Source organism: Lissotriton vulgaris, unplaced genomic scaffold (assembly GCF_964263255.1).
Source record: "Lissotriton vulgaris unplaced genomic scaffold, aLisVul1.2 SCAFFOLD_2797, whole genome shotgun sequence".
Classification (NCBI taxonomy): Eukaryota; Metazoa; Chordata; class Amphibia; order Caudata; family Salamandridae; genus Lissotriton; species Lissotriton vulgaris.
The window spans coordinates 175,353-197,319 of record NW_028252829.1 but is presented as its reverse complement, the minus strand read 5'-3'; the positions used below and the strand labels follow the sequence as shown (position 1 = coordinate 197,319).

General features: G+C 45.3%; 53 non-coding genes across 53 annotated transcripts; 40 read left to right on the top strand and 13 right to left on the bottom strand.

Annotated features, from left to right (window-relative positions):
• Positions 1-24: 24 nt before the first annotated feature.
• TRNAY-GUA (transfer RNA tyrosine (anticodon GUA)) lies at positions 25-110 on the top strand. Its single transcript is given in 2 exon segments — positions 25-61; positions 75-110. It is a non-coding gene; the product is annotated as a tRNA-Tyr (tRNA).
• A 614-nt stretch (positions 111-724) lies between these two features.
• Positions 725-796, top strand: TRNAA-CGC (transfer RNA alanine (anticodon CGC)). The gene has a single exon. It is a non-coding gene; the product is annotated as a tRNA-Ala (tRNA).
• A 193-nt stretch (positions 797-989) lies between these two features.
• TRNAM-CAU (transfer RNA methionine (anticodon CAU)) lies at positions 990-1,062 on the bottom strand. The gene has a single exon. It is a non-coding gene; the product is annotated as a tRNA-Met (tRNA).
• A 137-nt stretch (positions 1,063-1,199) lies between these two features.
• Positions 1,200-1,271, top strand: TRNAA-UGC (transfer RNA alanine (anticodon UGC)). Its single transcript has one exon. It is a non-coding gene; the product is annotated as a tRNA-Ala (tRNA).
• A 430-nt stretch (positions 1,272-1,701) lies between these two features.
• On the top strand, positions 1,702-1,787 carry TRNAY-GUA (transfer RNA tyrosine (anticodon GUA)). The gene is given in 2 exon segments: positions 1,702-1,738; positions 1,752-1,787. It is a non-coding gene; the product is annotated as a tRNA-Tyr (tRNA).
• Positions 1,788-2,401: 614 nt separating this feature from the next.
• TRNAA-CGC (transfer RNA alanine (anticodon CGC)) lies at positions 2,402-2,473 on the top strand. Its single transcript has one exon. It is a non-coding gene; the product is annotated as a tRNA-Ala (tRNA).
• A 193-nt stretch (positions 2,474-2,666) lies between these two features.
• Positions 2,667-2,739, bottom strand: TRNAM-CAU (transfer RNA methionine (anticodon CAU)). Its single transcript has one exon. It is a non-coding gene; the product is annotated as a tRNA-Met (tRNA).
• A 137-nt stretch (positions 2,740-2,876) lies between these two features.
• On the top strand, positions 2,877-2,948 carry TRNAA-UGC (transfer RNA alanine (anticodon UGC)). Its single transcript has one exon. It is a non-coding gene; the product is annotated as a tRNA-Ala (tRNA).
• A 430-nt stretch (positions 2,949-3,378) lies between these two features.
• TRNAY-GUA (transfer RNA tyrosine (anticodon GUA)) lies at positions 3,379-3,464 on the top strand. The gene is given in 2 exon segments: positions 3,379-3,415; positions 3,429-3,464. It is a non-coding gene; the product is annotated as a tRNA-Tyr (tRNA).
• Positions 3,465-4,078: 614 nt separating this feature from the next.
• On the top strand, positions 4,079-4,150 carry TRNAA-CGC (transfer RNA alanine (anticodon CGC)). The gene has a single exon. It is a non-coding gene; the product is annotated as a tRNA-Ala (tRNA).
• A 193-nt stretch (positions 4,151-4,343) lies between these two features.
• TRNAM-CAU (transfer RNA methionine (anticodon CAU)) lies at positions 4,344-4,416 on the bottom strand. The gene has a single exon. It is a non-coding gene; the product is annotated as a tRNA-Met (tRNA).
• Positions 4,417-4,553: 137 nt separating this feature from the next.
• Positions 4,554-4,625, top strand: TRNAA-UGC (transfer RNA alanine (anticodon UGC)). The gene has a single exon. It is a non-coding gene; the product is annotated as a tRNA-Ala (tRNA).
• Positions 4,626-5,055: 430 nt separating this feature from the next.
• Positions 5,056-5,141, top strand: TRNAY-GUA (transfer RNA tyrosine (anticodon GUA)). Its single transcript is given in 2 exon segments — positions 5,056-5,092; positions 5,106-5,141. It is a non-coding gene; the product is annotated as a tRNA-Tyr (tRNA).
• Positions 5,142-5,755: 614 nt separating this feature from the next.
• On the top strand, positions 5,756-5,827 carry TRNAA-CGC (transfer RNA alanine (anticodon CGC)). Its single transcript has one exon. It is a non-coding gene; the product is annotated as a tRNA-Ala (tRNA).
• Positions 5,828-6,020: 193 nt separating this feature from the next.
• On the bottom strand, positions 6,021-6,093 carry TRNAM-CAU (transfer RNA methionine (anticodon CAU)). The gene has a single exon. It is a non-coding gene; the product is annotated as a tRNA-Met (tRNA).
• A 137-nt stretch (positions 6,094-6,230) lies between these two features.
• TRNAA-UGC (transfer RNA alanine (anticodon UGC)) lies at positions 6,231-6,302 on the top strand. Its single transcript has one exon. It is a non-coding gene; the product is annotated as a tRNA-Ala (tRNA).
• A 430-nt stretch (positions 6,303-6,732) lies between these two features.
• Positions 6,733-6,818, top strand: TRNAY-GUA (transfer RNA tyrosine (anticodon GUA)). Its single transcript is given in 2 exon segments — positions 6,733-6,769; positions 6,783-6,818. It is a non-coding gene; the product is annotated as a tRNA-Tyr (tRNA).
• Positions 6,819-7,432: 614 nt separating this feature from the next.
• TRNAA-CGC (transfer RNA alanine (anticodon CGC)) lies at positions 7,433-7,504 on the top strand. Its single transcript has one exon. It is a non-coding gene; the product is annotated as a tRNA-Ala (tRNA).
• Positions 7,505-7,697: 193 nt separating this feature from the next.
• Positions 7,698-7,770, bottom strand: TRNAM-CAU (transfer RNA methionine (anticodon CAU)). The gene has a single exon. It is a non-coding gene; the product is annotated as a tRNA-Met (tRNA).
• A 137-nt stretch (positions 7,771-7,907) lies between these two features.
• TRNAA-UGC (transfer RNA alanine (anticodon UGC)) lies at positions 7,908-7,979 on the top strand. The gene has a single exon. It is a non-coding gene; the product is annotated as a tRNA-Ala (tRNA).
• A 430-nt stretch (positions 7,980-8,409) lies between these two features.
• On the top strand, positions 8,410-8,495 carry TRNAY-GUA (transfer RNA tyrosine (anticodon GUA)). The gene is given in 2 exon segments: positions 8,410-8,446; positions 8,460-8,495. It is a non-coding gene; the product is annotated as a tRNA-Tyr (tRNA).
• Positions 8,496-9,109: 614 nt separating this feature from the next.
• On the top strand, positions 9,110-9,181 carry TRNAA-CGC (transfer RNA alanine (anticodon CGC)). The gene has a single exon. It is a non-coding gene; the product is annotated as a tRNA-Ala (tRNA).
• Positions 9,182-9,374: 193 nt separating this feature from the next.
• On the bottom strand, positions 9,375-9,447 carry TRNAM-CAU (transfer RNA methionine (anticodon CAU)). The gene has a single exon. It is a non-coding gene; the product is annotated as a tRNA-Met (tRNA).
• Positions 9,448-9,584: 137 nt separating this feature from the next.
• Positions 9,585-9,656, top strand: TRNAA-UGC (transfer RNA alanine (anticodon UGC)). The gene has a single exon. It is a non-coding gene; the product is annotated as a tRNA-Ala (tRNA).
• Positions 9,657-10,086: 430 nt separating this feature from the next.
• TRNAY-GUA (transfer RNA tyrosine (anticodon GUA)) lies at positions 10,087-10,172 on the top strand. Its single transcript is given in 2 exon segments — positions 10,087-10,123; positions 10,137-10,172. It is a non-coding gene; the product is annotated as a tRNA-Tyr (tRNA).
• A 614-nt stretch (positions 10,173-10,786) lies between these two features.
• Positions 10,787-10,858, top strand: TRNAA-CGC (transfer RNA alanine (anticodon CGC)). Its single transcript has one exon. It is a non-coding gene; the product is annotated as a tRNA-Ala (tRNA).
• Positions 10,859-11,051: 193 nt separating this feature from the next.
• TRNAM-CAU (transfer RNA methionine (anticodon CAU)) lies at positions 11,052-11,124 on the bottom strand. The gene has a single exon. It is a non-coding gene; the product is annotated as a tRNA-Met (tRNA).
• A 137-nt stretch (positions 11,125-11,261) lies between these two features.
• TRNAA-UGC (transfer RNA alanine (anticodon UGC)) lies at positions 11,262-11,333 on the top strand. Its single transcript has one exon. It is a non-coding gene; the product is annotated as a tRNA-Ala (tRNA).
• Positions 11,334-11,763: 430 nt separating this feature from the next.
• TRNAY-GUA (transfer RNA tyrosine (anticodon GUA)) lies at positions 11,764-11,849 on the top strand. The gene is given in 2 exon segments: positions 11,764-11,800; positions 11,814-11,849. It is a non-coding gene; the product is annotated as a tRNA-Tyr (tRNA).
• A 614-nt stretch (positions 11,850-12,463) lies between these two features.
• TRNAA-CGC (transfer RNA alanine (anticodon CGC)) lies at positions 12,464-12,535 on the top strand. Its single transcript has one exon. It is a non-coding gene; the product is annotated as a tRNA-Ala (tRNA).
• Positions 12,536-12,728: 193 nt separating this feature from the next.
• On the bottom strand, positions 12,729-12,801 carry TRNAM-CAU (transfer RNA methionine (anticodon CAU)). The gene has a single exon. It is a non-coding gene; the product is annotated as a tRNA-Met (tRNA).
• A 137-nt stretch (positions 12,802-12,938) lies between these two features.
• Positions 12,939-13,010, top strand: TRNAA-UGC (transfer RNA alanine (anticodon UGC)). The gene has a single exon. It is a non-coding gene; the product is annotated as a tRNA-Ala (tRNA).
• Positions 13,011-13,440: 430 nt separating this feature from the next.
• On the top strand, positions 13,441-13,526 carry TRNAY-GUA (transfer RNA tyrosine (anticodon GUA)). The gene is given in 2 exon segments: positions 13,441-13,477; positions 13,491-13,526. It is a non-coding gene; the product is annotated as a tRNA-Tyr (tRNA).
• A 614-nt stretch (positions 13,527-14,140) lies between these two features.
• Positions 14,141-14,212, top strand: TRNAA-CGC (transfer RNA alanine (anticodon CGC)). The gene has a single exon. It is a non-coding gene; the product is annotated as a tRNA-Ala (tRNA).
• A 193-nt stretch (positions 14,213-14,405) lies between these two features.
• TRNAM-CAU (transfer RNA methionine (anticodon CAU)) lies at positions 14,406-14,478 on the bottom strand. The gene has a single exon. It is a non-coding gene; the product is annotated as a tRNA-Met (tRNA).
• Positions 14,479-14,615: 137 nt separating this feature from the next.
• TRNAA-UGC (transfer RNA alanine (anticodon UGC)) lies at positions 14,616-14,687 on the top strand. Its single transcript has one exon. It is a non-coding gene; the product is annotated as a tRNA-Ala (tRNA).
• Positions 14,688-15,117: 430 nt separating this feature from the next.
• TRNAY-GUA (transfer RNA tyrosine (anticodon GUA)) lies at positions 15,118-15,203 on the top strand. The gene is given in 2 exon segments: positions 15,118-15,154; positions 15,168-15,203. It is a non-coding gene; the product is annotated as a tRNA-Tyr (tRNA).
• A 614-nt stretch (positions 15,204-15,817) lies between these two features.
• On the top strand, positions 15,818-15,889 carry TRNAA-CGC (transfer RNA alanine (anticodon CGC)). The gene has a single exon. It is a non-coding gene; the product is annotated as a tRNA-Ala (tRNA).
• A 193-nt stretch (positions 15,890-16,082) lies between these two features.
• Positions 16,083-16,155, bottom strand: TRNAM-CAU (transfer RNA methionine (anticodon CAU)). The gene has a single exon. It is a non-coding gene; the product is annotated as a tRNA-Met (tRNA).
• A 137-nt stretch (positions 16,156-16,292) lies between these two features.
• On the top strand, positions 16,293-16,364 carry TRNAA-UGC (transfer RNA alanine (anticodon UGC)). The gene has a single exon. It is a non-coding gene; the product is annotated as a tRNA-Ala (tRNA).
• A 430-nt stretch (positions 16,365-16,794) lies between these two features.
• TRNAY-GUA (transfer RNA tyrosine (anticodon GUA)) lies at positions 16,795-16,880 on the top strand. The gene is given in 2 exon segments: positions 16,795-16,831; positions 16,845-16,880. It is a non-coding gene; the product is annotated as a tRNA-Tyr (tRNA).
• Positions 16,881-17,494: 614 nt separating this feature from the next.
• On the top strand, positions 17,495-17,566 carry TRNAA-CGC (transfer RNA alanine (anticodon CGC)). Its single transcript has one exon. It is a non-coding gene; the product is annotated as a tRNA-Ala (tRNA).
• A 193-nt stretch (positions 17,567-17,759) lies between these two features.
• On the bottom strand, positions 17,760-17,832 carry TRNAM-CAU (transfer RNA methionine (anticodon CAU)). Its single transcript has one exon. It is a non-coding gene; the product is annotated as a tRNA-Met (tRNA).
• A 137-nt stretch (positions 17,833-17,969) lies between these two features.
• On the top strand, positions 17,970-18,041 carry TRNAA-UGC (transfer RNA alanine (anticodon UGC)). Its single transcript has one exon. It is a non-coding gene; the product is annotated as a tRNA-Ala (tRNA).
• A 430-nt stretch (positions 18,042-18,471) lies between these two features.
• Positions 18,472-18,557, top strand: TRNAY-GUA (transfer RNA tyrosine (anticodon GUA)). The gene is given in 2 exon segments: positions 18,472-18,508; positions 18,522-18,557. It is a non-coding gene; the product is annotated as a tRNA-Tyr (tRNA).
• Positions 18,558-19,171: 614 nt separating this feature from the next.
• TRNAA-CGC (transfer RNA alanine (anticodon CGC)) lies at positions 19,172-19,243 on the top strand. Its single transcript has one exon. It is a non-coding gene; the product is annotated as a tRNA-Ala (tRNA).
• A 193-nt stretch (positions 19,244-19,436) lies between these two features.
• Positions 19,437-19,509, bottom strand: TRNAM-CAU (transfer RNA methionine (anticodon CAU)). The gene has a single exon. It is a non-coding gene; the product is annotated as a tRNA-Met (tRNA).
• Positions 19,510-19,646: 137 nt separating this feature from the next.
• Positions 19,647-19,718, top strand: TRNAA-UGC (transfer RNA alanine (anticodon UGC)). Its single transcript has one exon. It is a non-coding gene; the product is annotated as a tRNA-Ala (tRNA).
• Positions 19,719-20,148: 430 nt separating this feature from the next.
• On the top strand, positions 20,149-20,234 carry TRNAY-GUA (transfer RNA tyrosine (anticodon GUA)). Its single transcript is given in 2 exon segments — positions 20,149-20,185; positions 20,199-20,234. It is a non-coding gene; the product is annotated as a tRNA-Tyr (tRNA).
• Positions 20,235-20,848: 614 nt separating this feature from the next.
• Positions 20,849-20,920, top strand: TRNAA-CGC (transfer RNA alanine (anticodon CGC)). Its single transcript has one exon. It is a non-coding gene; the product is annotated as a tRNA-Ala (tRNA).
• A 193-nt stretch (positions 20,921-21,113) lies between these two features.
• TRNAM-CAU (transfer RNA methionine (anticodon CAU)) lies at positions 21,114-21,186 on the bottom strand. The gene has a single exon. It is a non-coding gene; the product is annotated as a tRNA-Met (tRNA).
• A 137-nt stretch (positions 21,187-21,323) lies between these two features.
• Positions 21,324-21,395, top strand: TRNAA-UGC (transfer RNA alanine (anticodon UGC)). The gene has a single exon. It is a non-coding gene; the product is annotated as a tRNA-Ala (tRNA).
• A 430-nt stretch (positions 21,396-21,825) lies between these two features.
• Positions 21,826-21,911, top strand: TRNAY-GUA (transfer RNA tyrosine (anticodon GUA)). Its single transcript is given in 2 exon segments — positions 21,826-21,862; positions 21,876-21,911. It is a non-coding gene; the product is annotated as a tRNA-Tyr (tRNA).
• The last annotated feature ends 56 nt before the right edge of the window (positions 21,912-21,967 follow it).

Genomic DNA, 21,967 nt, shown 5'->3' with positions numbered 1-21,967 from the left:
GTGCTACGGAAGTTTGCCACTACTCCTTCGATAGCTCAGTTGGTAGAGCGGAGGACTGTAGCATAAATTCAGGCATCCTTAGGTCGCTGGTTCAAATCCGGCTCGAAGGATTTTGTGGTTTAATTTCCATGGCTTTTGCTTTGAATCAACAATACCTTCCATTGACTATGAAAAATTCCCAGAGCTTCGATAAATACCGGAAAAGAAGCGTACTCTATCTGCTTTCAAAGGGAATGGATGACATAGTCGTCGCTAGGGGAGGTGTGAAGAACAGTCAAGGAAACCTGCTGATCAGAACTAATACCAAAGCATTGCATTAATATATGTATGCCCTTGGCAGACTTCCAATTGCACTGCTCCAAAGGTAGCTGCTTGGCAGCCAATCACACTATGACTTGCCTTCAATTTGAATGTATACCGATGGGCAAGAGGGAATATCCAATGGAATCATCTCCCGAAAGGCTGAGCAAGCAGGAAAGTAGACCAATAGTTGTCACATTTTTGGGAATCCTGAGAAGTTTTGCATTCCAAACTGAGCAAATAAAAGCCCTGCCGGAGAATCGATCCCTGATTGCACTAAATATATGCTCCATGAAGACAGTTCACACGTGAGGTGTGAGCAATTCCAAGCCTGACACTTTACATTCTAGTCTCAAATCGAGACTTTGCAGTCCATGGGCTTCAGAGTCTCCTTGCATCCAGCAAAACGTTAGAGTGCAGTCGAGGGGATGTAGCTCAGTGGTAGAGCGCATGCTTCGCATGTATGAGGCCCCGGGTTCAATCCCCGGCATCTCCAGGAGTCTCTGTTCTCTATATTGGCTTTTTCCAGAAGGCTAGCCTGCCATCTTGTGGAAAGTAGAGGTTTCTCGGGCAGTTGGGGGTCAGAACCCCGCTTAAATTGTTTGCTTTGAAAAATGTGTTTGGAGTAGGCATAGTTTCCACTTTTCAAGAAAATCTGAGAATTTTGCTTGCCAAAAGGAGGAAATAAATGCCCTCTCTGAGGATCGAACTCAGGACCTTCAGATTATGAGACTGACGCGCTGCCTACTGCGCTAAGAAGGCTGCACACAAGCATCTCTAAATAGGACTATAGACCATGAAGATATTCCAGGTACGAGGCTTAAGGATTTTCCTGGCTGAGACTTTATGCTGCAGTGTCAAATGGGTTGACTTGGCAGCCAGTAAAACTTGGCAGACATGGGGATGTAGCTCAGTGGTAGAGCGCATGCTTTGCATGTATGAGGCCCCGGGTTCAATCCCCGGCATCTCCAGACTTTTGCCATGCTTGTCTCGGATTTTGGCAGAAAACAAGGCTGGCTATCAGTATTAAGGAAGAGATATGTCATGCAACTGGGATACCAACCCCACTTAAACTGTGAGACGTTTGCCTTGAAAAAACCCATGAAATGGGGCTATCTCATTTTTGATGCTTATACAACAGAAGAATCTTACTTGTTTAAGCCATCAAAGTGATGATTAATCTTGGCAATCTTAATACATTTAGGATAGAAATCTGTGGCAGCCCTCTTGGTCATTGGTAAGGGTTCTTCCTCGAAAGCAGAGACTCTTACTTTTCTGGTAACTTTGAGGGGGAGTGGCAGGTAATATTGATGATGTGCATCTGTCTGCTCCTGGTCCCCACCCTCCACAACCTTTCTTGAGCGAGAGATAATTTTGGTGCTACGGAAGTTTGCCACTACTCCTTCGATAGCTCAGTTGGTAGAGCGGAGGACTGTAGCATAAATTCAGGCATCCTTAGGTCGCTGGTTCAAATCCGGCTCGAAGGATTTTGTGGTTTAATTTCCATGGCTTTTGCTTTGAATCAACAATACCTTCCATTGACTATGAAAAATTCCCAGAGCTTCGATAAATACCGGAAAAGAAGCGTACTCTATCTGCTTTCAAAGGGAATGGATGACATAGTCGTCGCTAGGGGAGGTGTGAAGAACAGTCAAGGAAACCTGCTGATCAGAACTAATACCAAAGCATTGCATTAATATATGTATGCCCTTGGCAGACTTCCAATTGCACTGCTCCAAAGGTAGCTGCTTGGCAGCCAATCACACTATGACTTGCCTTCAATTTGAATGTATACCGATGGGCAAGAGGGAATATCCAATGGAATCATCTCCCGAAAGGCTGAGCAAGCAGGAAAGTAGACCAATAGTTGTCACATTTTTGGGAATCCTGAGAAGTTTTGCATTCCAAACTGAGCAAATAAAAGCCCTGCCGGAGAATCGATCCCTGATTGCACTAAATATATGCTCCATGAAGACAGTTCACACGTGAGGTGTGAGCAATTCCAAGCCTGACACTTTACATTCTAGTCTCAAATCGAGACTTTGCAGTCCATGGGCTTCAGAGTCTCCTTGCATCCAGCAAAACGTTAGAGTGCAGTCGAGGGGATGTAGCTCAGTGGTAGAGCGCATGCTTCGCATGTATGAGGCCCCGGGTTCAATCCCCGGCATCTCCAGGAGTCTCTGTTCTCTATATTGGCTTTTTCCAGAAGGCTAGCCTGCCATCTTGTGGAAAGTAGAGGTTTCTCGGGCAGTTGGGGGTCAGAACCCCGCTTAAATTGTTTGCTTTGAAAAATGTGTTTGGAGTAGGCATAGTTTCCACTTTTCAAGAAAATCTGAGAATTTTGCTTGCCAAAAGGAGGAAAGAAATGCCCTCTCTGAGGATCGAACTCAGGACCTTCAGATTATGAGACTGACGCGCTGCCTACTGCGCTAAGAAGGCTGCACACAAGCATCTCTAAATAGGACTATAGACCATGAAGATATTCCAGGTACGAGGCTTAAGGATTTTCCTGGCTGAGACTTTATGCTGCAGTGTCAAATGGGTTGACTTGGCAGCCAGTAAAACTTGGCAGACATGGGGATGTAGCTCAGTGGTAGAGCGCATGCTTTGCATGTATGAGGCCCCGGGTTCAATCCCCGGCATCTCCAGACTTTTGCCATGCTTGTCTCGGATTTTGGCAGAAAACAAGGCTGGCTATCAGTATTAAGGAAGAGATATGTCATGCAACTGGGATACCAACCCCACTTAAACTGTGAGACGTTTGCCTTGAAAAAACCCATGAAATGGGGCTATCTCATTTTTGATGCTTATACAACAGAAGAATCTTACTTGTTTAAGCCATCAAAGTGATGATTAATCTTGGCAATCTTAATACATTTAGGATAGAAATCTGTGGCAGCCCTCTTGGTCATTGGTAAGGGTTCTTCCTCGAAAGCAGAGACTCTTACTTTTCTGGTAACTTTGAGGGGGAGTGGCAGGTAATATTGATGATGTGCATCTGTCTGCTCCTGGTCCCCACCCTCCACAACCTTTCTTGAGCGAGAGATAATTTTGGTGCTACGGAAGTTTGCCACTACTCCTTCGATAGCTCAGTTGGTAGAGCGGAGGACTGTAGCATAAATTCAGGCATCCTTAGGTCGCTGGTTCAAATCCGGCTCGAAGGATTTTGTGGTTTAATTTCCATGGCTTTTGCTTTGAATCAACAATACCTTCCATTGACTATGAAAAATTCCCAGAGCTTCGATAAATACCGGAAAAGAAGCGTACTCTATCTGCTTTCAAAGGGAATGGATGACATAGTCGTCGCTAGGGGAGGTGTGAAGAACAGTCAAGGAAACCTGCTGATCAGAACTAATACCAAAGCGTTGCATTAATATATGTATGCCCTTGGCAGACTTCCAATTGCACTGCTCCAAAGGTAGCTGCTTGGCAGCCAATCACACTATGACTTGCCTTCAATTTGAATGTATACCGATGGGCAAGAGGGAATATCCAATGGAATCATCTCCCGAAAGGCTGAGCAAGCAGGAAAGTAGACCAATAGTTGTCACATTTTTGGGAATCCTGAGAAGTTTTGCATTCCAAACTGAGCAAATAAAAGCCCTGCCGGAGAATCGATCCCTGATTGCACTAAATATATGCTCCATGAAGACAGTTCACACGTGAGGTGTGAGCAATTCCAAGCCTGACACTTTACATTCTAGTCTCAAATCGAGACTTTGCAGTCCATGGGCTTCAGAGTCTCCTTGCATCCAGCAAAACGTTAGAGTGCAGTCGAGGGGATGTAGCTCAGTGGTAGAGCGCATGCTTCGCATGTATGAGGCCCCGGGTTCAATCCCCGGCATCTCCAGGAGTCTCTGTTCTCTATCTTGGCTTTTTCCAGAAGGCTAGCCTGCCATCTTGTGGAAAGTAGAGGTTTCTCGGGCAGTTGGGGGTCAGAACCCCGCTTAAATTGTTTGCTTTGAAAAATGTGTTTGGAGTAGGCATAGTTTCCACTTTTCAAGAAAATCTGAGAATTTTGCTTGCCAAAAGGAGGAAATAAATGCCCTCTCTGAGGATTGAACTCAGGACCTTCAGATTATGAGACTGACGCGCTGCCTACTGCGCTAAGAAGGCTGCACACAAGCATCTCTAAATAGGACTATAGACCATGAAGATATTCCAGGTACGAGGCTTAAGGATTTTCCTGGCTGAGACTTTATGCTGCAGTGTCAAATGGGTTGACTTGGCAGCCAGTAAAACTTGGCAGACATGGGGATGTAGCTCAGTGGTAGAGCGCATGCTTTGCATGTATGAGGCCCCGGGTTCAATCCCCGGCATCTCCAGACTTTTGCCATGCTTGTCTCGGATTTTGGCAGAAAACAAGGCTGGCTATCAGTATTAAGGAAGAGATATGTCATGCAACTGGGATACCAACCCCACTTAAACTGTGAGACGTTTGCCTTGAAAAAACCCATGAAATGGGGCTATCTCATTTTTGATGCTTATACAACAGAAGAATCTTACTTGTTTAAGCCATCAAAGTGATGATTAATCTTGGCAATCTTAATACATTTAGGATAGAAATCTGTGGCAGCCCTCTTGGTCATTGGTAAGGGTTCTTCCTCGAAAGCAGAGACTCTTACTTTTCTGGTAACTTTGAGGGGGAGTGGCAGGTAATATTGATGATGTGCATCTGTCTGCTCCTGGTCCCCACCCTCCACAACCTTTCTTGAGCGAGAGATAATTTTGGTGCTACGGAAGTTTGCCACTACTCCTTCGATAGCTCAGTTGGTAGAGCGGAGGACTGTAGCATAAATTCAGGCATCCTTAGGTCGCTGGTTCAAATCCGGCTCGAAGGATTTTGTGGTTTAATTTCCATGGCTTTTGCTTTGAATCAACAATACCTTCCATTGACTATGAAAAATTCCCAGAGCTTCGATAAATACCGGAAAAGAAGCGTACTCTATCTGCTTTCAAAGGGAATGGATGACATAGTCGTCGCTAGGGGAGGTGTGAAGAACAGTCAAGGAAACCTGCTGATCAGAACTAATACCAAAGCATTGCATTAATATATGTATGCCCTTGGCAGACTTCCAATTGCACTGCTCCAAAGGTAGCTGCTTGGCAGCCAATCACACTATGACTTGCCTTCAATTTGAATGTATACCGATGGGCAAGAGGGAATATCCAATGGAATCATCTCCCGAAAGGCTGAGCAAGCAGGAAAGTAGACCAATAGTTGTCACATTTTTGGGAATCCTGAGAAGTTTTGCATTCCAAACTGAGCAAATAAAAGCCCTGCCGGAGAATCGATCCCTGATTGCACTAAATATATGCTCCATGAAGACAGTTCACACGTGAGGTGTGAGCAATTCCAAGCCTGACACTTTACATTCTAGTCTCAAATCGAGACTTTGCAGTCCATGGGCTTCAGAGTCTCCTTGCATCCAGCAAAACGTTAGAGTGCAGTCGAGGGGATGTAGCTCAGTGGTAGAGCGCATGCTTCGCATGTATGAGGCCCCGGGTTCAATCCCCGGCATCTCCAGGAGTCTCTGTTCTCTATATTGGCTTTTTCCAGAAGGCTAGCCTGCCATCTTGTGGAAAGTAGAGGTTTCTCGGGCAGTTGGGGGTCAGAACCCCGCTTAAATTGTTTGCTTTGAAAAATGTGTTTGGAGTAGGCATAGTTTCCACTTTTCAAGAAAATCTGAGAATTTTGCTTGCCAAAAGGAGGAAATAAATGCCCTCTCTGAGGATCGAACTCAGGACCTTCAGATTATGAGACTGACGCGCTGCCTACTGCGCTAAGAAGGCTGCACACAAGCATCTCTAAATAGGACTATAGACCATGAAGATATTCCAGGTACGAGGCTTAAGGATTTTCCTGGCTGAGACTTTATGCTGCAGTGTCAAATGGGTTGACTTGGCAGCCAGTAAAACTTGGCAGACATGGGGATGTAGCTCAGTGGTAGAGCGCATGCTTTGCATGTATGAGGCCCCGGGTTCAATCCCCGGCATCTCCAGACTTTTGCCATGCTTGTCTCGGATTTTGGCAGAAAACAAGGCTGGCTATCAGTATTAAGGAAGAGATATGTCATGCAACTGGGATACCAACCCCACTTAAACTGTGAGACGTTTGCCTTGAAAAAACCCATGAAATGGGGCTATCTCATTTTTGATGCTTATACAACAGAAGAATCTTACTTGTTTAAGCCATCAAAGTGATGATTAATCTTGGCAATCTTAATACATTTAGGATAGAAATCTGTGGCAGCCCTCTTGGTCATTGGTAAGGGTTCTTCCTCGAAAGCAGAGACTCTTACTTTTCTGGTAACTTTGAGGGGGAGTGGCAGGTAATATTGATGATGTGCATCTGTCTGCTCCTGGTCCCCACCCTCCACAACCTTTCTTGAGCGAGAGATAATTTTGGTGCTACGGAAGTTTGCCACTACTCCTTCGATAGCTCAGTTGGTAGAGCGGAGGACTGTAGCATAAATTCAGGCATCCTTAGGTCGCTGGTTCAAATCCGGCTCGAAGGATTTTGTGGTTTAATTTCCATGGCTTTTGCTTTGAATCAACAATACCTTCCATTGACTATGAAAAATTCCCAGAGCTTCGATAAATACCGGAAAAGAAGCGTACTCTATCTGCTTTCAAAGGGAATGGATGACATAGTCGTCGCTAGGGGAGGTGTGAAGAACAGTCAAGGAAACCTGCTGATCAGAACTAATACCAAAGCATTGCATTAATATATGTATGCCCTTGGCAGACTTCCAATTGCACTGCTCCAAAGGTAGCTGCTTGGCAGCCAATCACACTATGACTTGCCTTCAATTTGAATGTATACCGATGGGCAAGAGGGAATATCCAATGGAATCATCTCCCGAAAGGCTGAGCAAGCAGGAAAGTAGACCAATAGTTGTCACATTTTTGGGAATCCTGAGAAGTTTTGCATTCCAAACTGAGCAAATAAAAGCCCTGCCGGAGAATCGATCCCTGATTGCACTAAATATATGCTCCATGAAGACAGTTCACACGTGAGGTGTGAGCAATTCCAAGCCTGACACTTTACATTCTAGTCTCAAATCGAGACTTTGCAGTCCATGGGCTTCAGAGTCTCCTTGCATCCAGCAAAACGTTAGAGTGCAGTCGAGGGGATGTAGCTCAGTGGTAGAGCGCATGCTTCGCATGTATGAGGCCCCGGGTTCAATCCCCGGCATCTCCAGGAGTCTCTGTTCTCTATATTGGCTTTTTCCAGAAGGCTAGCCTGCCATCTTGTGGAAAGTAGAGGTTTCTCGGGCAGTTGGGGGTCAGAACCCCGCTTAAATTGTTTGCTTTGAAAAATGTGTTTGGAGTAGGCATAGTTTCCACTTTTCAAGAAAATCTGAGAATTTTGCTTGCCAAAAGGAGGAAAGAAATGCCCTCTCTGAGGATCGAACTCAGGACCTTCAGATTATGAGACTGACGCGCTGCCTACTGCGCTAAGAAGGCTGCACACAAGCATCTCTAAATAGGACTATAGACCATGAAGATATTCCAGGTACGAGGCTTAAGGATTTTCCTGGCTGAGACTTTATGCTGCAGTGTCAAATGGGTTGACTTGGCAGCCAGTAAAACTTGGCAGACATGGGGATGTAGCTCAGTGGTAGAGCGCATGCTTTGCATGTATGAGGCCCCGGGTTCAATCCCCGGCATCTCCAGACTTTTGCCATGCTTGTCTCGGATTTTGGCAGAAAACAAGGCTGGCTATCAGTATTAAGGAAGAGATATGTCATGCAACTGGGATACCAACCCCACTTAAACTGTGAGACGTTTGCCTTGAAAAAACCCATGAAATGGGGCTATCTCATTTTTGATGCTTATACAACAGAAGAATCTTACTTGTTTAAGCCATCAAAGTGATGATTAATCTTGGCAATCTTAATACATTTAGGATAGAAATCTGTGGCAGCCCTCTTGGTCATTGGTAAGGGTTCTTCCTCGAAAGCAGAGACTCTTACTTTTCTGGTAACTTTGAGGGGGAGTGGCAGGTAATATTGATGATGTGCATCTGTCTGCTCCTGGTCCCCACCCTCCACAACCTTTCTTGAGCGAGAGATAATTTTGGTGCTACGGAAGTTTGCCACTACTCCTTCGATAGCTCAGTTGGTAGAGCGGAGGACTGTAGCATAAATTCAGGCATCCTTAGGTCGCTGGTTCAAATCCGGCTCGAAGGATTTTGTGGTTTAATTTCCATGGCTTTTGCTTTGAATCAACAATACCTTCCATTGACTATGAAAAATTCCCAGAGCTTCGATAAATACCGGAAAAGAAGCGTACTCTATCTGCTTTCAAAGGGAATGGATGACATAGTCGTCGCTAGGGGAGGTGTGAAGAACAGTCAAGGAAACCTGCTGATCAGAACTAATACCAAAGCGTTGCATTAATATATGTATGCCCTTGGCAGACTTCCAATTGCACTGCTCCAAAGGTAGCTGCTTGGCAGCCAATCACACTATGACTTGCCTTCAATTTGAATGTATACCGATGGGCAAGAGGGAATATCCAATGGAATCATCTCCCGAAAGGCTGAGCAAGCAGGAAAGTAGACCAATAGTTGTCACATTTTTGGGAATCCTGAGAAGTTTTGCATTCCAAACTGAGCAAATAAAAGCCCTGCCGGAGAATCGATCCCTGATTGCACTAAATATATGCTCCATGAAGACAGTTCACACGTGAGGTGTGAGCAATTCCAAGCCTGACACTTTACATTCTAGTCTCAAATCGAGACTTTGCAGTCCATGGGCTTCAGAGTCTCCTTGCATCCAGCAAAACGTTAGAGTGCAGTCGAGGGGATGTAGCTCAGTGGTAGAGCGCATGCTTCGCATGTATGAGGCCCCGGGTTCAATCCCCGGCATCTCCAGGAGTCTCTGTTCTCTATCTTGGCTTTTTCCAGAAGGCTAGCCTGCCATCTTGTGGAAAGTAGAGGTTTCTCGGGCAGTTGGGGGTCAGAACCCCGCTTAAATTGTTTGCTTTGAAAAATGTGTTTGGAGTAGGCATAGTTTCCACTTTTCAAGAAAATCTGAGAATTTTGCTTGCCAAAAGGAGGAAATAAATGCCCTCTCTGAGGATCGAACTCAGGACCTTCAGATTATGAGACTGACGCGCTGCCTACTGCGCTAAGAAGGCTGCACACAAGCATCTCTAAATAGGACTATAGACCATGAAGATATTCCAGGTACGAGGCTTAAGGATTTTCCTGGCTGAGACTTTATGCTGCAGTGTCAAATGGGTTGACTTGGCAGCCAGTAAAACTTGGCAGACATGGGGATGTAGCTCAGTGGTAGAGCGCATGCTTTGCATGTATGAGGCCCCGGGTTCAATCCCCGGCATCTCCAGACTTTTGCCATGCTTGTCTCGGATTTTGGCAGAAAACAAGGCTGGCTATCAGTATTAAGGAAGAGATATGTCATGCAACTGGGATACCAACCCCACTTAAACTGTGAGACGTTTGCCTTGAAAAAACCCATGAAATGGGGCTATCTCATTTTTGATGCTTATACAACAGAAGAATCTTACTTGTTTAAGCCATCAAAGTGATGATTAATCTTGGCAATCTTAATACATTTAGGATAGAAATCTGTGGCAGCCCTCTTGGTCATTGGTAAGGGTTCTTCCTCGAAAGCAGAGACTCTTACTTTTCTGGTAACTTTGAGGGGGAGTGGCAGGTAATATTGATGATGTGCATCTGTCTGCTCCTGGTCCCCACCCTCCACAACCTTTCTTGAGCGAGAGATAATTTTGGTGCTACGGAAGTTTGCCACTACTCCTTCGATAGCTCAGTTGGTAGAGCGGAGGACTGTAGCATAAATTCAGGCATCCTTAGGTCGCTGGTTCAAATCCGGCTCGAAGGATTTTGTGGTTTAATTTCCATGGCTTTTGCTTTGAATCAACAATACCTTCCATTGACTATGAAAAATTCCCAGAGCTTCGATAAATACCGGAAAAGAAGCGTACTCTATCTGCTTTCAAAGGGAATGGATGACATAGTCGTCGCTAGGGGAGGTGTGAAGAACAGTCAAGGAAACCTGCTGATCAGAACTAATACCAAAGCATTGCATTAATATATGTATGCCCTTGGCAGACTTCCAATTGCACTGCTCCAAAGGTAGCTGCTTGGCAGCCAATCACACTATGACTTGCCTTCAATTTGAATGTATACCGATGGGCAAGAGGGAATATCCAATGGAATCATCTCCCGAAAGGCTGAGCAAGCAGGAAAGTAGACCAATAGTTGTCACATTTTTGGGAATCCTGAGAAGTTTTGCATTCCAAACTGAGCAAATAAAAGCCCTGCCGGAGAATCGATCCCTGATTGCACTAAATATATGCTCCATGAAGACAGTTCACACGTGAGGTGTGAGCAATTCCAAGCCTGACACTTTACATTCTAGTCTCAAATCGAGACTTTGCAGTCCATGGGCTTCAGAGTCTCCTTGCATCCAGCAAAACGTTAGAGTGCAGTCGAGGGGATGTAGCTCAGTGGTAGAGCGCATGCTTCGCATGTATGAGGCCCCGGGTTCAATCCCCGGCATCTCCAGGAGTCTCTGTTCTCTATATTGGCTTTTTCCAGAAGGCTAGCCTGCCATCTTGTGGAAAGTAGAGGTTTCTCGGGCAGTTGGGGGTCAGAACCCCGCTTAAATTGTTTGCTTTGAAAAATGTGTTTGGAGTAGGCATAGTTTCCACTTTTCAAGAAAATCTGAGAATTTTGCTTGCCAAAAGGAGGAAATAAATGCCCTCTCTGAGGATCGAACTCAGGACCTTCAGATTATGAGACTGACGCGCTGCCTACTGCGCTAAGAAGGCTGCACACAAGCATCTCTAAATAGGACTATAGACCATGAAGATATTCCAGGTACGAGGCTTAAGGATTTTCCTGGCTGAGACTTTATGCTGCAGTGTCAAATGGGTTGACTTGGCAGCCAGTAAAACTTGGCAGACATGGGGATGTAGCTCAGTGGTAGAGCGCATGCTTTGCATGTATGAGGCCCCGGGTTCAATCCCCGGCATCTCCAGACTTTTGCCATGCTTGTCTCGGATTTTGGCAGAAAACAAGGCTGGCTATCAGTATTAAGGAAGAGATATGTCATGCAACTGGGATACCAACCCCACTTAAACTGTGAGACGTTTGCCTTGAAAAAACCCATGAAATGGGGCTATCTCATTTTTGATGCTTATACAACAGAAGAATCTTACTTGTTTAAGCCATCAAAGTGATGATTAATCTTGGCAATCTTAATACATTTAGGATAGAAATCTGTGGCAGCCCTCTTGGTCATTGGTAAGGGTTCTTCCTCGAAAGCAGAGACTCTTACTTTTCTGGTAACTTTGAGGGGGAGTGGCAGGTAATATTGATGATGTGCATCTGTCTGCTCCTGGTCCCCACCCTCCACAACCTTTCTTGAGCGAGAGATAATTTTGGTGCTACGGAAGTTTGCCACTACTCCTTCGATAGCTCAGTTGGTAGAGCGGAGGACTGTAGCATAAATTCAGGCATCCTTAGGTCGCTGGTTCAAATCCGGCTCGAAGGATTTTGTGGTTTAATTTCCATGGCTTTTGCTTTGAATCAACAATACCTTCCATTGACTATGAAAAATTCCCAGAGCTTCGATAAATACCGGAAAAGAAGCGTACTCTATCTGCTTTCAAAGGGAATGGATGACATAGTCGTCGCTAGGGGAGGTGTGAAGAACAGTCAAGGAAACCTGCTGATCAGAACTAATACCAAAGCGTTGCATTAATATATGTATGCCCTTGGCAGACTTCCAATTGCACTGCTCCAAAGGTAGCTGCTTGGCAGCCAATCACACTATGACTTGCCTTCAATTTGAATGTATACCGATGGGCAAGAGGGAATATCCAATGGAATCATCTCCCGAAAGGCTGAGCAAGCAGGAAAGTAGACCAATAGTTGTCACATTTTTGGGAATCCTGAGAAGTTTTGCATTCCAAACTGAGCAAATAAAAGCCCTGCCGGAGAATCGATCCCTGATTGCACTAAATATATGCTCCATGAAGACAGTTCACACGTGAGGTGTGAGCAATTCCAAGCCTGACACTTTACATTCTAGTCTCAAATCGAGACTTTGCAGTCCATGGGCTTCAGAGTCTCCTTGCATCCAGCAAAACGTTAGAGTGCAGTCGAGGGGATGTAGCTCAGTGGTAGAGCGCATGCTTCGCATGTATGAGGCCCCGGGTTCAATCCCCGGCATCTCCAGGAGTCTCTGTTCTCTATCTTGGCTTTTTCCAGAAGGCTAGCCTGCCATCTTGTGGAAAGTAGAGGTTTCTCGGGCAGTTGGGGGTCAGAACCCCGCTTAAATTGTTTGCTTTGAAAAATGTGTTTGGAGTAGGCATAGTTTCCACTTTTCAAGAAAATCTGAGAATTTTGCTTGCCAAAAGGAGGAAATAAATGCCCTCTCTGAGGATCGAACTCAGGACCTTCAGATTATGAGACTGACGCGCTGCCTACTGCGCTAAGAAGGCTGCACACAAGCATCTCTAAATAGGACTATAGACCATGAAGATATTCCAGGTACGAGGCTTAAGGATTTTCCTGGCTGAGACTTTATGCTGCAGTGTCAAATGGGTTGACTTGGCAGCCAGTAAAACTTGGCAGACATGGGGATGTAGCTCAGTGGTAGAGCGCATGCTTTGCATGTATGAGGCCCCGGGTTCAATCCCCGGCATCTCCAGACTTTTGCCATGCTTGTCTCGGATTTTGGCAGAAAACAAGGCTGGCTATCAGTATTAAGGAAGAGATATGTCATGCAACTGGGATACCAACCCCACTTAAACTGTGAGACGTTTGCCTTGAAAAAACCCATGAAATGGGGCTATCTCATTTTTGATGCTTATACAACAGAAGAATCTTACTTGTTTAAGCCATCAAAGTGATGATTAATCTTGGCAATCTTAATACATTTAGGATAGAAATCTGTGGCAGCCCTCTTGGTCATTGGTAAGGGTTCTTCCTCGAAAGCAGAGACTCTTACTTTTCTGGTAACTTTGAGGGGGAGTGGCAGGTAATATTGATGATGTGCATCTGTCTGCTCCTGGTCCCCACCCTCCACAACCTTTCTTGAGCGAGAGATAATTTTGGTGCTACGGAAGTTTGCCACTACTCCTTCGATAGCTCAGTTGGTAGAGCGGAGGACTGTAGCATAAATTCAGGCATCCTTAGGTCGCTGGTTCAAATCCGGCTCGAAGGATTTTGTGGTTTAATTTCCATGGCTTTTGCTTTGAATCAACAATACCTTCCATTGACTATGAAAAATTCCCAGAGCTTCGATAAATACCGGAAAAGAAGCGTACTCTATCTGCTTTCAAAGGGAATGGATGACATAGTCGTCGCTAGGGGAGGTGTGAAGAACAGTCAAGGAAACCTGCTGATCAGAACTAATACCAAAGCGTTGCATTAATATATGTATGCCCTTGGCAGACTTCCAATTGCACTGCTCCAAAGGTAGCTGCTTGGCAGCCAATCACACTATGACTTGCCTTCAATTTGAATGTATACCGATGGGCAAGAGGGAATATCCAATGGAATCATCTCCCGAAAGGCTGAGCAAGCAGGAAAGTAGACCAATAGTTGTCACATTTTTGGGAATCCTGAGAAGTTTTGCATTCCAAACTGAGCAAATAAAAGCCCTGCCGGAGAATCGATCCCTGATTGCACTAAATATATGCTCCATGAAGACAGTTCACACGTGAGGTGTGAGCAATTCCAAGCCTGACACTTTACATTCTAGTCTCAAATCGAGACTTTGCAGTCCATGGGCTTCAGAGTCTCCTTGCATCCAGCAAAACGTTAGAGTGCAGTCGAGGGGATGTAGCTCAGTGGTAGAGCGCATGCTTCGCATGTATGAGGCCCCGGGTTCAATCCCCGGCATCTCCAGGAGTCTCTGTTCTCTATCTTGGCTTTTTCCAGAAGGCTAGCCTGCCATCTTGTGGAAAGTAGAGGTTTCTCGGGCAGTTGGGGGTCAGAACCCCGCTTAAATTGTTTGCTTTGAAAAATGTGTTTGGAGTAGGCATAGTTTCCACTTTTCAAGAAAATCTGAGAATTTTGCTTGCCAAAAGGAGGAAATAAATGCCCTCTCTGAGGATCGAACTCAGGACCTTCAGATTATGAGACTGACGCGCTGCCTACTGCGCTAAGAAGGCTGCACACAAGCATCTCTAAATAGGACTATAGACCATGAAGATATTCCAGGTACGAGGCTTAAGGATTTTCCTGGCTGAGACTTTATGCTGCAGTGTCAAATGGGTTGACTTGGCAGCCAGTAAAACTTGGCAGACATGGGGATGTAGCTCAGTGGTAGAGCGCATGCTTTGCATGTATGAGGCCCCGGGTTCAATCCCCGGCATCTCCAGACTTTTGCCATGCTTGTCTCGGATTTTGGCAGAAAACAAGGCTGGCTATCAGTATTAAGGAAGAGATATGTCATGCAACTGGGATACCAACCCCACTTAAACTGTGAGACGTTTGCCTTGAAAAAACCCATGAAATGGGGCTATCTCATTTTTGATGCTTATACAACAGAAGAATCTTACTTGTTTAAGCCATCAAAGTGATGATTAATCTTGGCAATCTTAATACATTTAGGATAGAAATCTGTGGCAGCCCTCTTGGTCATTGGTAAGGGTTCTTCCTCGAAAGCAGAGACTCTTACTTTTCTGGTAACTTTGAGGGGGAGTGGCAGGTAATATTGATGATGTGCATCTGTCTGCTCCTGGTCCCCACCCTCCACAACCTTTCTTGAGCGAGAGATAATTTTGGTGCTACGGAAGTTTGCCACTACTCCTTCGATAGCTCAGTTGGTAGAGCGGAGGACTGTAGCATAAATTCAGGCATCCTTAGGTCGCTGGTTCAAATCCGGCTCGAAGGATTTTGTGGTTTAATTTCCATGGCTTTTGCTTTGAATCAACAATACCTTCCATTGACTATGAAAAATTCCCAGAGCTTCGATAAATACCGGAAAAGAAGCGTACTCTATCTGCTTTCAAAGGGAATGGATGACATAGTCGTCGCTAGGGGAGGTGTGAAGAACAGTCAAGGAAACCTGCTGATCAGAACTAATACCAAAGCATTGCATTAATATATGTATGCCCTGGGCAGACTTCCAATTGCACTGCTCCAAAGGTAGCTGCTTGGCAGCCAATCACACTATGACTTGCCTTCAATTTGAATGTATACCGATGGGCAAGAGGGAATATCCAATGGAATCATCTCCCGAAAGGCTGAGCAAGCAGGAAAGTAGACCAATAGTTGTCACATTTTTGGGAATCCTAAGAAGTTTTGCATTCCAAACTGAGCAAATAAAAGCCCTGCCGGAGAATCGATCCCTGATTGCACTAAATATATGCTCCATGAAGACAGTTCACACGTGAGGTGTGAGCAATTCCAAGCCTGACACTTTACATTCTAGTCTCAAATCGAGACTTTGCAGTCCATGGGCTTCAGAGTCTCCTTGCATCCAGCAAAACGTTAGAGTGCAGTCGAGGGGATGTAGCTCAGTGGTAGAGCGCATGCTTCGCATGTATGAGGCCCCGGGTTCAATCCCCGGCATCTCCAGGAGTCTCTGTTCTCTATCTTGGCTTTTTCCAGAAGGCTAGCCTGCCATCTTGTGGAAAGTAGAGGTTTCTCGGGCAGTTGGGGGTCAGAACCCCGCTTAAATTGTTTGCTTTGAAAAATGTGTTTGGAGTAGGCATAGTTTCCACTTTTCAAGAAAATCTGAGAATTTTGCTTGCCAAAAGGAGGAAAGAAATGCCCTCTCTGAGGATCGAACTCAGGACCTTCAGATTATGAGACTGACGCGCTGCCTACTGCGCTAAGAAGGCTGCACACAAGCATCTCTAAATAGGACTATAGACCATGAAGATATTCCAGGTACGAGGCTTAAGGATTTTCCTGGCTGAGACTTTATGCTGCAGTGTCAAATGGGTTGACTTGGCAGCCAGTAAAACTTGGCAGACATGGGGATGTAGCTCAGTGGTAGAGCGCATGCTTTGCATGTATGAGGCCCCGGGTTCAATCCCCGGCATCTCCAGACTTTTGCCATGCTTGTCTCGGATTTTGGCAGAAAACAAGGCTGGCTATCAGTATTAAGGAAGAGATATGTCATGCAACTGGGATACCAACCCCACTTAAACTGTGAGACGTTTGCCTTGAAAAAACCCATGAAATGGGGCTATCTCATTTTTGATGCTTATACAACAGAAGAATCTTACTTGTTTAAGCCATCAAAGTGATGATTAATCTTGGCAATCTTAATACATTTAGGATAGAAATCTGTGGCAGCCCTCTTGGTCATTGGTAAGGGTTCTTCCTCGAAAGCAGAGACTCTTACTTTTCTGGTAACTTTGAGGGGGAGTGGCAGGTAATATTGATGATGTGCATCTGTCTGCTCCTGGTCCCCACCCTCCACAACCTTTCTTGAGCGAGAGATAATTTTGGTGCTACGGAAGTTTGCCACTACTCCTTCGATAGCTCAGTTGGTAGAGCGGAGGACTGTAGCATAAATTCAGGCATCCTTAGGTCGCTGGTTCAAATCCGGCTCGAAGGATTTTGTGGTTTAATTTCCATGGCTTTTGCTTTGAATCAACAATACCTTCCATTGACTATGAAAAATTCCCAGAGCTTCGATAAATACCGGAAAAGAAGCGTACTCTATCTGCTTTCAAAGGGAATGGATGACATAGTCGTCGCTAGGGGAGGTGTGAAGAACAGTCAAGGAAACCTGCTGATCAGAACTAATACCAAAGCATTGCATTAATATATGTATGCCCTGGGCAGACTTCCAATTGCACTGCTCCAAAGGTAGCTGCTTGGCAGCCAATCACACTATGACTTGCCTTCAATTTGAATGTATACCGATGGGCAAGAGGGAATATCCAATGGAATCATCTCCCGAAAGGCTGAGCAAGCAGGAAAGTAGACCAATAGTTGTCACATTTTTGGGAATCCTAAGAAGTTTTGCATTCCAAACTGAGCAAATAAAAGCCCTGCCGGAGAATCGATCCCTGATTGCACTAAATATATGCTCCATGAAGACAGTTCACACGTGAGGTGTGAGCAATTCCAAGCCTGACACTTTACATTCTAGTCTCAAATCGAGACTTTGCAGTCCATGGGCTTCAGAGTCTCCTTGCATCCAGCAAAACGTTAGAGTGCAGTCGAGGGGATGTAGCTCAGTGGTAGAGCGCATGCTTCGCATGTATGAGGCCCCGGGTTCAATCCCCGGCATCTCCAGGAGTCTCTGTTCTCTATCTTGGCTTTTTCCAGAAGGCTAGCCTGCCATCTTGTGGAAAGTAGAGGTTTCTCGGGCAGTTGGGGGTCAGAACCCCGCTTAAATTGTTTGCTTTGAAAAATGTGTTTGGAGTAGGCATAGTTTCCACTTTTCAAGAAAATCTGAGAATTTTGCTTGCCAAAAGGAGGAAAGAAATGCCCTCTCTGAGGATCGAACTCAGGACCTTCAGATTATGAGACTGACGCGCTGCCTACTGCGCTAAGAAGGCTGCACACAAGCATCTCTAAATAGGACTATAGACCATGAAGATATTCCAGGTACGAGGCTTAAGGATTTTCCTGGCTGAGACTTTATGCTGCAGTGTCAAATGGGTTGACTTGGCAGCCAGTAAAACTTGGCAGACATGGGGATGTAGCTCAGTGGTAGAGCGCATGCTTTGCATGTATGAGGCCCCGGGTTCAATCCCCGGCATCTCCAGACTTTTGCCATGCTTGTCTCGGATTTTTGCAGAAAACAAGGCTGGCTATCAGTATTAAGGAAGAGATATGTCATGCAACTGGGATACCAACCCCACTTAAACTGTGAGACGTTTGCCTTGAAAAAACCCATGAAATGGGGCTATCTCATTTTTGATGCTTATACAACAGAAGAATCTTACTTGTTTAAGCCATCAAAGTGATGATTAATCTTGGCAATCTTAATACATTTAGGATAGAAATCTGTGGCAGCCCTCTTGGTCATTGGTAAGGGTTCTTCCTCGAAAGCAGAGACTCTTACTTTTCTGGTAACTTTGAGGGGGAGTGGCAGGTAATATTGATGATGTGCATCTGTCTGCTCCTGGTCCCCACCCTCCACAACCTTTCTTGAGCGAGAGATAATTTTGGTGCTACGGAAGTTTGCCACTACTCCTTCGATAGCTCAGTTGGTAGAGCGGAGGACTGTAGCATAAATTCAGGCATCCTTAGGTCGCTGGTTCAAATCCGGCTCGAAGGATTTTGTGGTTTAATTTCCATGGCTTTTGCTTTGAATCAACAATACCTTCCATTGACTATGAAAAATTCCCAGAGCTTCGATAAATACCGGAAAAGAAGCGTACTCTATCTGCTTTCAAAGGGAATGGATGACATAGTCGTCGCTAGGGGAGGTGTGAAGAACAGTCAAGGAAACCTGCTGATCAGAACTAATACCAAAGCATTGCATTAATATATGTATGCCCTGGGCAGACTTCCAATTGCACTGCTCCAAAGGTAGCTGCTTGGCAGCCAATCACACTATGACTTGCCTTCAATTTGAATGTATACCGATGGGCAAGAGGGAATATCCAATGGAATCATCTCCCGAAAGGCTGAGCAAGCAGGAAAGTAGACCAATAGTTGTCACATTTTTGGGAATCCTAAGAAGTTTTGCATTCCAAACTGAGCAAATAAAAGCCCTGCCGGAGAATCGATCCCTGATTGCACTAAATATATGCTCCATGAAGACAGTTCACACGTGAGGTGTGAGCAATTCCAAGCCTGACACTTTACATTCTAGTCTCAAATCGAGACTTTGCAGTCCATGGGCTTCAGAGTCTCCTTGCATCCAGCAAAACGTTAGAGTGCAGTCGAGGGGATGTAGCTCAGTGGTAGAGCGCATGCTTCGCATGTATGAGGCCCCGGGTTCAATCCCCGGCATCTCCAGGAGTCTCTGTTCTCTATCTTGGCTTTTTCCAGAAGGCTAGCCTGCCATCTTGTGGAAAGTAGAGGTTTCTCGGGCAGTTGGGGGTCAGAACCCCGCTTAAATTGTTTGCTTTGAAAAATGTGTTTGGAGTAGGCATAGTTTCCACTTTTCAAGAAAATCTGAGAATTTTGCTTGCCAAAAGGAGGAAAGAAATGCCCTCTCTGAGGATCGAACTCAGGACCTTCAGATTATGAGACTGATGCGCTGCCTACTGCGCTAAGAAGGCTGCACACAAGCATCTCTAAATAGGACTATAGACCATGAAGATATTCCAGGTACGAGGCTTAAGGATTTTCCTGGCTGAGACTTTATGCTGCAGTGTCAAATGGGTTGACTTGGCAGCCAGTAAAACTTGGCAGACATGGGGATGTAGCTCAGTGGTAGAGCGCATGCTTTGCATGTATGAGGCCCCGGGTTCAATCCCCGGCATCTCCAGACTTTTGCCATGCTTGTCTCGGATTTTGGCAGAAAACAAGGCTGGCTATCAGTATTAAGGAAGAGATATGTCATGCAACTGGGATACCAACCCCACTTAAACTGTGAGACGTTTGCCTTGAAAAAACCCATGAAATGGGGCTATCTCATTTTTGATGCTTATACAACAGAAGAATCTTACTTGTTTAAGCCATCAAAGTGATGATTAATCTTGGCAATCTTAATACATTTAGGATAGAAATCTGTGGCAGCCCTCTTGGTCATTGGTAAGGGTTCTTCCTCGAAAGCAGAGACTCTTACTTTTCTGGTAACTTTGAGGGGGAGTGGCAGGTAATATTGATGATGTGCATCTGTCTGCTCCTGGTCCCCACCCTCCACAACCTTTCTTGAGCGAGAGATAATTTTGGTGCTACGGAAGTTTGCCACTACTCCTTCGATAGCTCAGTTGGTAGAGCGGAGGACTGTAGCATAAATTCAGGCATCCTTAGGTCGCTGGTTCAAATCCGGCTCGAAGGATTTTGTGGTTTAATTTCCATGGCTTTTGCTTTGAATCAACAATACCTTCCATTGACTATGAAAAATTCCCAGAGCTTCGATAAATACCGGAAAAGAAGCGTACTCTATCTGCTTTCAAAGGGAATGGATGACATAGTCGTCGCTAGGGGAGGTGTGAAGAACAGTCAAGGAAACCTGCTGATCAGAACTAATACCAAAGCATTGCATTAATATATGTATGCCCTTGGCAGACTTCCAATTGCACTGCTCCAAAGGTAGCTGCTTGGCAGCCAATCACACTATGACTTGCCTTCAATTTGAATGTATACCGATGGGCAAGAGGGAATATCCAATGGAATCATCTCCCGAAAGGCTGAGCAAGCAGGAAAGTAGACCAATAGTTGTCACATTTTTGGGAATCCTGAGAAGTTTTGCATTCCAAACTGAGCAAATAAAAGCCCTGCCGGAGAATCGATCCCTGATTGCACTAAATATATGCTCCATGAAGACAGTTCACACGTGAGGTGTGAGCAATTCCAAGCCTGACACTTTACATTCTAGTCTCAAATCGAGACTTTGCAGTCCATGGGCTTCAGAGTCTCCTTGCATCCAGCAAAACGTTAGAGTGCAGTCGAGGGGATGTAGCTCAGTGGTAGAGCGCATGCTTCGCATGTATGAGGCCCCGGGTTCAATCCCCGGCATCTCCAGGAGTCTCTGTTCTCTATCTTGGCTTTTTCCAGAAGGCTAGCCTGCCATCTTGTGGAAAGTAGAGGTTTCTCGGGCAGTTGGGGGTCAGAACCCCGCTTAAATTGTTTGCTTTGAAAAATGTGTTTGGAGTAGGCATAGTTTCCACTTTTCAAGAAAATCTGAGAATTTTGCTTGCCAAAAGGAGGAAATAAATGCCCTCTCTGAGGATCGAACTCAGGACCTTCAGATTATGAGACTGACGCGCTGCCTACTGCGCTAAGAAGGCTGCACACAAGCATCTCTAAATAGGACTATAGACCATGAAGATATTCCAGGTACGAGGCTTAAGGATTTTCCTGGCTGAGACTTTATGCTGCAGTGTCAAATGGGTTGACTTGGCAGCCAGTAAAACTTGGCAGACATGGGGATGTAGCTCAGTGGTAGAGCGCATGCTTTGCATGTATGAGGCCCCGGGTTCAATCCCCGGCATCTCCAGACTTTTGCCATGCTTGTCTCGGATTTTGGCAGAAAACAAGGCTGGCTATCAGTATTAAGGAAGAGATATGTCATGCAACTGGGATACCAACCCCACTTAAACTGTGAGACGTTTGCCTTGAAAAAACCCATGAAATGGGGCTATCTCATTTTTGATGCTTATACAACAGAAGAATCTTACTTGTTTAAGCCATCAAAGTGATGATTAATCTTGGCAATCTTAATACATTTAGGATAGAAATCTGTGGCAGCCCTCTTGGTCATTGGTAAGGGTTCTTCCTCGAAAGCAGAGACTCTTACTTTTCTGGTAACTTTGAGGGGGAGTGGCAGGTAATATTGATGATGTGCATCTGTCTGCTCCTGGTCCCCACCCTCCACAACCTTTCTTGAGCGAGAGATAATTTTGGTGCTACGGAAGTTTGCCACTACTCCTTCGATAGCTCAGTTGGTAGAGCGGAGGACTGTAGCATAAATTCAGGCATCCTTAGGTCGCTGGTTCAAATCCGGCTCGAAGGATTTTGTGGTTTAATTTCCATGGCTTTTGCTTTGAATCAACAATACCTTCCATTGAC